Genomic DNA, 13390 nt, shown 5'->3' with positions numbered 1-13390 from the left:
ATTATGCAGACAAATTTCTAAGTACTCCTTTAAGCTGCTTGTTCTTGCTTTCATGGATGACACCCTAGAGCTCCCTGAGTAGCCCCATGTTGGTCCCACACACTCTCTTTTCACCAGGGTCTTCCCTCGTGCACTGTCCCAAATGTTTGTAAGAGTCACAGTGGGGCCAGAGCCCTCAGGCCTGTGAGGAGCAGAGTTGGCTAGAAAGGAGTTTTCTCAAGAGCCATCCAGTGACCCATTAGTTTAATGTAGTTGATGAGAGTTAGGTGTATCTTTAGGACAACTAATTACTGATGTAACCTTCCCACCTCCCTAGCTTCTAAAAATAAACTGGCTAATCTTTATTTTTTTTTTTCTGTGCTTACCTTGTGTCAGACACTGTGCTAAACTCTTTACAAACATCATCTATTGAATCCTCAAAGCAACTTTATGAAGTTTCTATTTTACAGATGAGGAAACTGAGGCCAAAAGGTCCCAGACCTCAGACCTTAGAGCCCATGCAGCTACTGTGCTGTCCAAGCCACCTCTCCTCCATTCTCACCTCACTTTTACTTTCTTAATGGGCAAGACCTGTTAGGTGCCTAGTGGCAAAGGCAACTGACCCAACAAAGGACAAGGTGTCAAAAATCTCCTCACTTAATCTTCAGGTGGAAGAGGGGAGAAGAGGCAGAACAGCAACCAGTGTTTTGTGGAAGAGGTGGAAGAGGCAGAACAGCAACCAGTGTTTTGTGGAAGAGGTGGAAGAGGCAGAACAGCAACCAGTCTCACCTACCTCTTAGAAACTTCTCTACCTCTCTTTCCTCCCCCAACCTAGGAGCTTAGTAACCTTTTTCTGACATGGGATTGCCCAAAGTCCCCTTCTTCAGTAATCGAATGGCTGCAGTTCCTTTCAGAGTGCTCCACACGCTAACAACCTCCTGGAGACTGAAGGGGATGCTTGCTCCTTCACCTCTTCAGAGTTCCTTCTGCCCAGACTAGCCTGCTCGGCTCAGTATTTACAAAGTGCCTGATAGTGCCCTGGATATATGGTAGTCCCCCCTCATCCTCATCCTCAACCTCATCTGTTTTTTTGCTTTCTGTGGTTTCAGTTACCCAGCATCAACACTTTATCATAAGAAGGGCAAATACAGTTCAATAATATTTTAAGAGAGAGAAACCACATTCACATAACTTTTTTACAGTATATTGTTATAATTGCTCTACTTTATTATTAATCTTTTCCTGTGCCTAATTTATAAGGTAAACTTTATTGTAGCTATGTAAGTATAGAAAAAAGCATAGGGTTCGGTACTATCCATGGTGTCAGGCATCCACTGTGGGTCTTGGAAGTATTCCCTGTGGATAACGGGGGACTACTGTACTACATATAATGCTACCCCAGCCCTTAGTCATTTCCAAAATTAAACTCTCTCAGAGAACCAGTGTGTGGTTGCAGAAAAATACTCAGATTCAGAGCACTGAATACCCAGTACCTTGAACTAAATTGGCCATGGATTTAGGCAATTGTCTAGACAAGGGAAAGCACCCCAAAATAAAAAACATGGGTCTCTGTCCTCAAGAAACTCCAATGGAAAGCTGGGGAAATCTGATCAAGTAAACTAACAGGAGTTTCAATTTCATCATGCATAGAAGGGTAACTAATAATATTTTCATGGTCTGCCAAACAGATTAGTAATATATTCCCTCCCGATCCCCACCTCAGAAGGTGTTCTACTGCTCAGCTGCTGGAAGAGTACTAAAAAACACTAAACTGATTGTGCCATTCCTTGCTTAAAACCTTCAGCAATGCTCTGACTAACCTCTTTGGTAAAATCTTCACTTGTTAGCCTGCTCTGCAAGACCCTTCATGGCCTGACACCTGCCTGCCCATTCTGCATCAGCTCTCTCTGTCCTCACATGTCCCTACATACAACTAGGTCAACTATGCCAGATTGTCTTTCATCTCCTCTCCTTTAAACCCTTTCCAATCTCCAAACCTAATCCTTCGGCCCCGCTCAGTGTCCTGTGCTTATGTCTAGGAGCACTTGTCAGACTATTAGTCTCCTCCACTTGACTATGGGCTTTTGAAGATGGAAACTGTGCCTAGCTCATAATAGGTGCTTAGTAAATGTTTGTTGAATGAAAGAAGGAGAAAAAAACCCCAAACAACTCTTAGGCTGTATAAAGCAGTTTTATTTCAACAATTTGATCTTCACAGTGCCCTTAAATATTAACACAGCAGAACTACTGTTTGGTTATGTTCAATCTCCATGATGGGAGCAAGCAAATGCCTCTAGGCCTCTTGCTTCTAAGGGAAGAAGTCTTGATTACCCATACCTCTCCTCAAAGGAACATTCGTTCTAGCACTGCAGACCTTCTGGGCTACCATGGCTCAGAGATTATCATCAATAAACATAGATAATTTCATGAGATATAGCCTTGTATGACCCAGCTAAGAATGACTCGGACATTTAATACCTTTTCTTTCTTGGTCCCAGTGTACAGGGGAGATAGTCAAACCAGCAGAGATCAGCCAAGGCTATAGGGGACTCAAGACAAGGAAACAGAAAGTACCTCCTAGGAACTGGATAGGGATATAGAGGTCTTCAGAGAGTCTCAAAGTTGTGTATAGTTCTAGTTTGTTTCTCAGCCAACTCCAGAAATACTGTGTGTCCTGATTCCCATAGTCCCTTTCCTCTTACCTCAGCCCCAGAGCTTGGTCAGTTGATTCTCCTGAAGAACTTTGGGCCCAGGTCTCTGCTTTCCTGGCTACTTTCCAAGAGAAGGCCTTGATCAGAAAACTAACTCACTAAACCACCATTGATTGCAGCCCCATTCTAGTTGATCCAACCAGCCTGGGAAGCTTTTCTACAGGAAATAGAAGGGGATTCAAATGTGAATAAACTTATAGCTGACTTCCATTCTGTCAGCTCACTTTCTAAGGTCACATCCAAGAATCCTTGGCTTTTATATCCTTCTAGTATGGACCATGCTAGCATCACTTTTATAAAAAGAAACAGATAATTTAGAATAAGTTTTTCTTTAAATCTTCTATGTAATATTAGAAGTTCTATTTTTCTTCCACTTATATGTCCTATTCCTCTCCTGCAGTCACTCTCCCCTCTCCACACACACAAAAACAAACACACACACACACACACACACACACACACACACACACACACACCACTAATGATTGTTCCCCACTGTTATATCTTTATTCATAGTGATCCACCTGCCTAGGATTTACCTAACCAAGTTTCTCTTCCAAAGCTAACTTAAGCTATTCTTCTTTCATGCTCTTGCAGCACCTTCCTCTCCAAAACCCATTCTTGCCACTCACTGCACCAATTTGAATGTTATGTTAATGTGTCTTTCTCCACTCTAGACCTTATTTGGCTCTGTTCAGTATTGGCTCATGGTAGATACTCAGTCAATATTGATCAACTCCAACAATTTTGTGGATTTTTCCCTGACCATGGCAGCCCATGCTGAGTCATCATCCTTCTTTCAACTTCCATTGAACACACCACTCGGGACTGTACACTTTGATGCCTAAACTGTTCTTGAGTTGGTTCATGCTCTGTCAGTGCTGTTCTAGCAGTCAGAGCCTCAAGGCTGGAGATTATGTCAGATATTCCTTCTGTCACCTTCATGGTGACCAGAAGTGCTAGATGGACAGTGACACAAAAAGTAGTTATGAATCCTTTGCTTTCTTATAAATAAAAGACTAGTCATAAACTGAAAAAGAACTACAGCAAAACAGAGGGATTTAAAGAATTACGTAGCCCCTGATTTTCTCAGGAGTGTAATTGTCCTCGTCAAACAAGGTTTCAATTTTCACAAGTAAGTCCCATTTACTGACAACTTCCTATAAGCCAGGCATTTTATTGGACAGGGTACACACATCAAGACGTTGGATTTTCATGAAAACACTGCAGGACTGATACCATTGTTTTCATCTTACACAAGAAAAAAGTTGAAGTTTGGTAGGATTTGGTGACTTGCCAAAGTCCACCAGTTAGGTAGAGAAGATCCAAGAGCCAAGCCCAGTTGTGTGAGACTCTACAGCACTGTACTCTTTCCAAGCACTACTTCGTTTCACTGGCCAAGCACTCTGCGCCTCTTTTTCTGTTGTTCCTCAGTCACTGCAAATATCCCACCTATGTGTCTCTTTCCTGGATCAGAGAACCTGAAGGCCATGTTTGGGCTTTCTAGGGTGACTAAATTTCTGTTGGGGAGCCAAGCTGTCCAGTTCATCTTGGGGTTGTGGAAAGCTTAGAGGCTCCTAAAGCAATCTGGTTTACCCAGAGTCTAAGAGGTTGAGAGTGACCTAGGGCCAGCAAGGAGGCCCCCAAGGGTCAGTGCTAATTGGGGCAGATGCCCCAGGGGTACATAGCCCAGACTGTTCCCAAGGAGTTCAGCTGGAACCAGATTGCCTCAGGAATGTGAGTGAGGCAAACAACTGCTTGATTGTTTGAGCCCCTACACTTGGTACCAGGGGCTGCTTCCCAGCTAAATGTAGGCCAACAGGATTTCTGAAAACTGTTTGCAGAGCTGAATACAACACTTTCTTCATTTGCATTTAAAAAATAAACTCAGCCTTGAAATGGGCATTTGCCAAGCCCTTCCTGAAAATTGAGAAAGAGTGTAATGGGAGAGATCTCTGCTCCCCAACTGTTCCTCTCCCCAATTCACAGGCAAGCAGAGGTTGCTTTGTTTTGTAAGCCACTCTTTCCATTAAATTCTAGCTCAAGAACTCGAACAATGAGCTGCAGCCTCTCTTCTTCTAGGGTGAAACAGGTCTGTATTGAGGGACTTGCAGGCAGTATTAGAACTTTTCCCTAGGATTACTGTTTTAAACATTTTATCTTACATGTCCCACATTTTAAGTGCATCTTCACAGTCAACGCCAATCCATAGTGTCCGTCATTCATAAATTAAGATGAGGATAGCACCTTGATTTCCCTCTTGCTGTCATAGTGAAAGGGCTTAGTGACAATCAGAAATGGCTAGCACTTTCTCCTGGCTAGCCCTCTGCTATTGCCCTCTCATTCCCTGACCACCTTCACCACATGGGTCAAATGAGAGTTTCGTGCAACCTTTATTCGCTTTCGAGAAAGTGGTTGTCTTTCTATTACTAGTCTTCTGTAACTCTTGCATTAGATCTAGTCTAAAAATGATAATGATGTGAGAAAAATAAAATATTAATGCAAATTTCATCCCATCATAATATTCCCACTTTTCCAAAATCAAACTCTATCTTTCTTTTTCACCTTTTGGACATTATCCCTATATCCATTTCCTTAGTCATCAAAGAAGACACCACTGACTTGATTGTACACTGCGGGCAGATGTGGCTGAAACGGACAATCCATAATCAACTTATGGCTAATGTACTTACAAATTTAATGATAGGGACAATTTTCAGCAATGTTTCTTTCTGCCAAACTTAAAACACCTTCCTTCCTTTTAAAGCTTACATTTATCATCTCTTAAGAATGAAGTTTTTAAAGAAAGCAGTAGTTAAAAAGATATCTTAGATATTCTTGCCTTAGACAACTAAACAAAATAATTGTATTTTACTGATTTAAATACAATTTGGGACTGTGTTTGCATGTCTGTTTGGTGGTATTATTTATAAAAACTATGATTCTGTTGGAATAACTGTGGGCGGGGACAGATACCTCTCTGGAGAAGTTTGTTTCCTGTGTCCATAATGAAATCACTTATGAATGATATGCCATGTTGCATAATGTTTGAAATTTTGCTGTCAGAAACACATACATAGGCTTTGTGGTTGAATTCACCGAGACTTCATTTTAAATCATGTAGGTCTCTGAACCATTTCCACCAAAATGTGGTAAAATGCAGAAGTTGGCAATTCAATTTTTATTCAGCCTTTCAAGAAGGAAGGCCCAGATAAGTTTTGCTTGTTCATGTCACTGATAATATTCATCAGTGAGGCCTAAATCTAATTCTGTGGGCTTGCTACTGCTTTGTTGTACTGTCATTTCTGAGCTTCAATCTCCTCTCTCTCTCTCTCTCTCTCTCTCTCTCTCTCTCTCTCTCTCTCTCCTCTCTCTCTCTCTTTCTCTCTCCCTCTCCCTTTCTTTTTTAATCACGGCAAAAAAGTTTCTTAAGAGCTTAACTTCCAGCCAAGTGCCAGCTCTCCCATTTAATTTGTCCTGCTTCCCCACAGCACTTGTACTTTATGTTCAGGCAGAGGTGAGGTCAGTTCTCAGGGCCCGGCTCTCTGGACACCCTCAATGATGACCTCATTAGAGTCACAGATGTTTGCTGCACTTTGGGAGATCTGGAAAAAACAGAGCAGTAAACTAGGCCAGCTTGCAGTGAGGCTGTTACCCACAATTCAAGATAAAATGCTGGATAGTTCCCACTAGGTTCTGGTCGGCTAGGAAACGGCAACTTATTAATCTTGTGTCAGAGAGCCAGCTGCAGCCGTGGCAGTTACCATATTTCACCACCAACTCCATGTCTGGACAGCCATTGTCTTTTTTTTTTTTTTTTTTTTTTATGAAAAAACTCTACAAATCAGCTGCGTTCTCCCTCTCCCTCTCCGTTCCCCCCCTTTAACTTAGCAGAGCCCCCGCGTGTCCTCCTTGGAGAAATGGCACTCCGGCACCGATAGAGTTCGGGTGCATGGGCGATCCTGTGGTTGGTTTACTAATTCAGAGAGATTGCTTACTTTCCAACTTTAATGATATTCCCTCAGCATATCACTTTGGTTGCCTGGCGACAGGATTTGAGCTAGGCCTCTCATTTGATTCCCACACATCAGACCCTGAAAAGCACTTTTTTTTCCCCCGTCCCTCAGCTTTTGATTCTTTCTCCTCTGAAACCCTTCCCCCTGCGGTGTCGGTATGGGTGGGCAGAGCGGTGGTTGAAGCAGGGCAAGGGTGAAGGGCGGCCTGTAGCGTACTGGTCACACATCAAGGCCTCCAAACAAAACCTCCAGGAACCCTTCCTGACAAACACAAATTCCCCTCAGAAAAAGCAAATTTGGCTTTCCCTTCGTAGTGTGGGTGTCATTTTAAGACTTTTTCTAGATACTTTATTAAATCTGATGCGTTGCATTGTTTTTCATGCCGTTTCTCACAAAAGATGTTCCATTATCAACAAGTTGCTATAGGAGAAAGCAGCTTGCGAAGAGCTGGAACAACCTAACGCATACCAGCCTTCTGCCCATGCCCTTATGGACTTTACCAGAAGAATTGTCCATCATAATTTTATTACAGCACACTGCTTTTCCCACAACGAAGAAACGTTTTATGCTTAAATCTACATGCTAAAACCCAAGGCGTCACTGCAAAGGAAAATGGAAAATTTGCATCTTTTTAAAGAAAAATAGAGATGCTTATATCTATTGTCTGGAAAGGCTCAACTGAGAAAAATTGCAGTGAGCACATATATTGCATATATGCATATAAAAACCAATGCATTTTATGGTTGAAGCGACTAAGAAAAAGGAAAAGAAGAAAGTAAAAGAAAAATTTATATGAAATGCATTTGAGTTTTCCCACAGTGGTATTTCAGTTATTTAAATGAAATTTTATATGCTGTGCTCATGTCCTCAAAAGAGCACAACAGCATATAACAGTTGGAGCACTTAATGAGCTAGTTAGTTTTACTGACTAGTGTTAGTGCACAATCACACTGACATGGATTTCAAATACATACTAGTATGTATGTGGTTTATATTCATAAATGCAAGTCTATACACTTAGACATGTATTTGTAGATTGCTCTCGAAACATTAAAGTTTCCATATGCATGTCTTTTTTGATGACCAGTCTATTGTAAAAATGTAGTTCAAATATTCTCGTTAGAGTTTATTTTCTCACAGATCCCTGAAGGATTTGCTCATGTAACTCCCATTCTCGTGTGCAAATCCCCAGTGTATTGGTGGGAGAATGGACTTCTAATTCCACACTGGGCTGAAAGTAGGATTCTTAACCTTTACTCTCCTGTTGTTGAACTTAAATAAAGCTAACAAAAGTGCTTTACCCTTTTTACAGCAATGATTAAAAATGTGTACAAAGTTGCTGCTTTTCCACTAACACTTTTTGAATTCCTCCCCATATGCTCACCCTCACACCTCCTTCCATTTTCTGTACTTACAAGAGGTACTTCCTGCTCTTATTACTCACTTAGTTATTAGGTAGTTGAGAGAGACAGTTTCATACTGTACATTTTTACATGGGAAAAAAAGGATGTTTTCAGATCAGTGTTTAAGCTTCATTTTCATTCTGTTCAAAGTTGTAATTAATATGTTATGTGCATTTTAGCTGTGCAGATGGGCAAAGCCGATATCTATTTATAAATTCTATTGATTTTGTTATTCTAATATTTGGTAGTTTTGTATTTCATGTATGCCAAGAACATTCTGGTTTTTGAAAATTCCAAGTAGATATTGAATAAGTACAATATGAAATATTTCTATTGTCAGAGTATTAATAAAACTTGCTAAGCATGCTCCCTTCAATTTTATTTTTCCCTCTGAATTTAATGATTGATAGATCCAAGAACATAAAATTCAATATAAAATATATTCAATATGAAAATTCACTATAACCACACTAATGCTAGCATCTCATATTTGTGCTGTGTTTAAGGAGGCAGAAGGTCAGGTGGAAAAGAAAATCTAATTGTTTTCAGGGAGCAAGAAGCAGGGTACTTGGATACTTAAGGCAGAGTAAATGGAATGACTTAAATAACTAGGAAGAATATCTCAAATGTCCTTATTTTAAAAGAGTTTGAAACCCCCCATAAAGAGCTGACCTGAGTTGCTGTGGCTTTTCATTAATAAAATATTAAAAATTAATACCATAAAATCAATGTTGTGGTTTTCTTTAATACACAGTACAATTGTTATTCTAATTGTTTTCCCCTCTACTTCCTCACTGTAATTGGATCTGAATTAGAAATTTAAAAAAATAAAATATTTTTTATCTTGCAAATATCAAGTTTCTAAAAACCCTGTGATGGAAACCTACTTATTTCTAGTTTCTTTTCAGAGTGTAGACCACTGGACAGACATGTACTTCTGGATGCATGCCTGAATTGTTTTACCTGCAATTTCTATCACTCATAGCAACTCACCTGGGCTGTAGTACTGTCCTCCAAGTCTAGAGACCCTTGTATGTACTAAAGGAACAGAGAACATGAGTAGGGTGATGTTTCATCCTTTTTATCTGTAGAGGACAAAAGAGATTCAAGTCTGAGTTTGGAAAAGTGAAGGCTTATTGATCTCATTAATAAATAGATGGCCATCAGAAACTTAGAATTAGTTAGGTGTTATTTTCATGGTGATAGGCATTTATGTCAGATAAAAGAACATGGGGAAATAAAATATCTTTAATTTATAATTGTTGACCCAAATGAGTGTTTCATTTGTTAAGAGCTAATCACGTTCTATATTACATGTTATCATCAATATGTATGCATAGCATAGTTGCATTAAAAATAGTAAATGTAACACGTGCAAGTGGCACCTAGCTCTTATTTATACACTACTCTTATAAACAATATCTATAAATGATGAGCTGTGTGATAAAGAAGGGAACAGGGAAATGGAGAAGTCTGGATATGTGCCCTTAATCTTGTCATGGAACCCTGAGCCTCAGTTTCCTTAGCTGTAAAGACAAGGAACTGTGTTCCATAGAAAACTTCAATTAATCCTTACAATTTGGTTCTTACTGAATGGTTCTGTGGTCTCTATGAGGTAGGGCTATAATGATAGTTCCTATTTATATGTCAAGAAGAGGAAAAGAAGGTTTGTGTGTGAGTATGTTTAAGAACCACATGACCATCCCAGCCTATCTAACATAATACCACCCAGATGGGTCTACATAGTGAGTATCTGCACCATCACAGTTTTCAAAACAAAGGCTGATGAAGGAGGGAAAAGTAATAGGAAAAAAAGAAACCACCAGTCAATGTAGACTCCAGAAGAAATCGGAAACCCCTCAATTTACTTCTCTTTGTGCGTAAAAAGCTATTAAAAACCAAAACAGACTTCTTTTTGAACATTTCTAGCAGATCTCACTCTTCCTGTTGTTGCATACACCGAGTTTAAATTCTCAGCGCAGATGAACACAGCCCAGCGGAAGTTCTAATCCTCAAAAAGTAGACAAATAACAGGGAAACTCCAACGGCCCCTTAATACAGCTGAACTCTGCGGCCTCCCCGGGATGCAGGATTCTGAGTGGTGCTGGAGTTGGGGTTGCTATTTTGTTTGTCCCCAGGAGCCCCACCTCGGCATGCCGATGCACTGATGTAAGAATTCCAAATGAGCTTGCTCAGAAGGGCCCAGATTAGCTGGGTTGCTAGGATCACGCCATTCCAACCCCCTTTTCCACTTCAGTGGACTGAGCTTTTGACACTATGAAAAGCACCATTTAAAATTAATTAAAGCTTCTTATTTGGTACCAAATCTCATCACTGCTGACTACATTTAATATGTTTTATGTGTGGCTTTAAGTCCCTGTCCCATCATGTGTTGTATGATCCTGCAATGAAGCAGCTGCAAGTTAGAAAACACAGAAGCAACCTGAATTTAGCTCTTTGGTATTTTATCTGGTGTGTTAAACTGCAGAGTTTGTCTCCTACTCTCCTGGGTCATGTAAATTTCTTTAAATGATAGAATGGTGTCCAATCTGAAATTGAAAACAGAAGAACTGAGTTCTAGTCCTCCTTAGTCACTGATTTGTTGTTAAGATGATAGGCAAGACATAGTTACTTTTTAAAACTTCAGTCTCCTCATCTGTAAAAGAAAGAGGCTGATCTGCAATCTCAGACACTGCATTCAGATAGAATGTTTTAGGATGCTGAGTGTCAGAGGCAGGGTTGCATTTTAGGTTAGACCTACAAGTTTTGGGGTCAATCTGATCTGGGTTTAAATCTCAGTTTAACAACTTCCCGTGTAACACGTAGCGATTGGCCTGACCTCCAGAACCCTCAGTTTCATCATCTCTTTAATGGGGTCAGTAATTGTATCTTCCTCATAGGGATTATTGTGAAGATTAAATGAGGCAATGTGTGTAAGTGCTTAGAAGAGAACCTCCTGTATGACATATGTCTGATAAGCCCTCAATAAAAATGAGCTAGTATCATTATCAGAATTATGTCAGAAGTTATTTGTTGACATTGCATTTGGATTCAATATCATTGGCAACCAAAGCCTGTGAGTTCTCAGTTCCCAAACATCTGCTATAAATAATGTCTTCAAATCTGAGACAACATTTTGTCACTTGTATGGGCTACAAATTATTTTCTAGTTTATTAGTTTCAGATGACTTACTAATAACTTTCTCCAAAAGTCAGCGGTCAACTTACCCAACTCATCAATGTTTTTTCAAAAATCAACCAGTGTCGATTAGATCATGATGATGGCAATATAATAAAGACTCACTTAAGTGCAGGAAAGTCTTGTGAACAGACAAAAAGGAAATAAAGCTTTTTTAAAAAAGCTGTGACAAAAATAACACAAATAATTTGCTTGACTAAACCTAGTCTGGTGTTATATGCCTCCAGGAGTCTTGATTTGTGTGTGTGTGTGTGTGTGTGTGTGATTTTTAATACAGTTTGTTTGTATTGCTAAATTATATTCAGTATTTGGACGATGGCAATCCCTGTCAACATTTTGTGCACCTTGGTTGAACAGGAGGAAAAAAATAAAATGTGAGAATAGAATAATGATTATCCTGAATTGCATACCAGAAGACTTCTGCATGTGGGAGACAAAGGATTTTCTTCATTGATTTGTGAATCAAATGAAAAACATATGCTTGCAGAGAACCGACCTTAATGTATAAATATCCAGTACTTGAATGTTTCCTGAAGACTTAGCAAAACATGCCGCATTTGCTATTCATGAAAGAAATTCTTTTTAAAAAATTCTTTATTATTTAAAGTGTTATATATAATATTACATATGTCTCCTTTTCCCCTATTGACCTCTTCCCAGCCACCCCTACCCCCCAGCACATTCCCTCACCCCCTTAGTGTCTGTGTCCATTAGTTATGCTTATATGCATGCATACAAATCCTTTGGTTGATCTCTTACCTCCCACTCTACCCTCCCCTGCCTTCCCTCTGAGGTTTGATGGTCTGTCTCTGGTTCTCTGTCTCTGGATCTATTTTTGTTTATCAGCATCAGTTCATGTTGTTCATTATATTCCACAAATGAGTGAGATCATGTGATATTTATCTTTCTCCCACTGGCTTATTTCACTTAGCATAATGCTCTCCACATCCATCCATGCTTTGTGAATGGTAAGAGTTCTTTCTTTTTTATAGCATCATAGTATTCCATTGTGTAGATGTACCACCATTTTTGAATCCACTCATCTGCTGATGGGCACTTAGGCTGTTTCCAAATATTAGCTACTAGAGGCCCAGTGCATGAAAATTCATGCACTGGAGGGGGAGTCCCTCATCTCACAGTCTGCCCCATCTCACAGTCCTGGAGCCCTCAGGGGTGGGAGGTGACCTGGCGATCTGGGGAAGGCAACACTACATCACACCTCTGCTGCTGCCACTGCCAGCAGTGCAAGCCTTGGCCGGCCCTGGTTACCTGAGACTCAGGCAGCCCTGGGCAGCTGGGCAGCCGCCATCCAAGGCTTGCCTGAGCCCCGGGCCGGCCCTGGATGGCTGAGGGGCTGAGGGGACTTGGGGACACAAGAGGCAGGATACAAAATTAACACCCAGAAATCTATGCCTTTTTTATATACCAATAATGAACTCACAGAAAGACAAACAAACAAAAAACAATCACATTTACCATTGCAACAAAAAAAAATTAAGATACCTAGGAATAAACTTAACTAAAGAGGTAAAAGACCTATATGTGGAAAACTACATGAGTTGAAAAAAGATAAAGGAAGACATAAACAAATGGAAGACTACACCATATTCATGGATTGGTAGAATCAACATCATTAAAATGTCCATACTACCCAAAACAATCTATGAATTCAATGCAATCCCCATTAAAATACCAACAGCATACTTCACAGACCTAGGACAAACTCTCCAAAAATTTATATGGAATAAAACAAAGATCCTGAATAGCCACAGCAATCTTGCAAAAGAAGAACAAAGTTGGAGGGATCACAATACCAGATATCAAGCTATATTACAAAACCATGGTTCTCAAAACTGCCTGGTACCAGCACAAGAACAGACATATAGACCAATGGAACAGAACAGAGAACCAAGAAATTGAGCCAAGCCATTATATTCAACTAATATTTGACAAAAGAGGCAAGAGTACACAATGGGATAAAGATAGTCTCTTCAATAAATGGTGCTGGGGAAATTGGTCAGATACATGCAAAAAAAAAAAAAAAAAAGAACTAGACCACCAACTTACACCATACAGAAAAAT

Source organism: Eptesicus fuscus, chromosome 3 (genome assembly GCF_027574615.1).
Source record: "Eptesicus fuscus isolate TK198812 chromosome 3, DD_ASM_mEF_20220401, whole genome shotgun sequence".
In the NCBI taxonomy this organism is placed as follows: domain Eukaryota; kingdom Metazoa; phylum Chordata; class Mammalia; order Chiroptera; family Vespertilionidae; genus Eptesicus; species Eptesicus fuscus.
Note: the sequence above shows the minus strand (reverse complement) of the source record.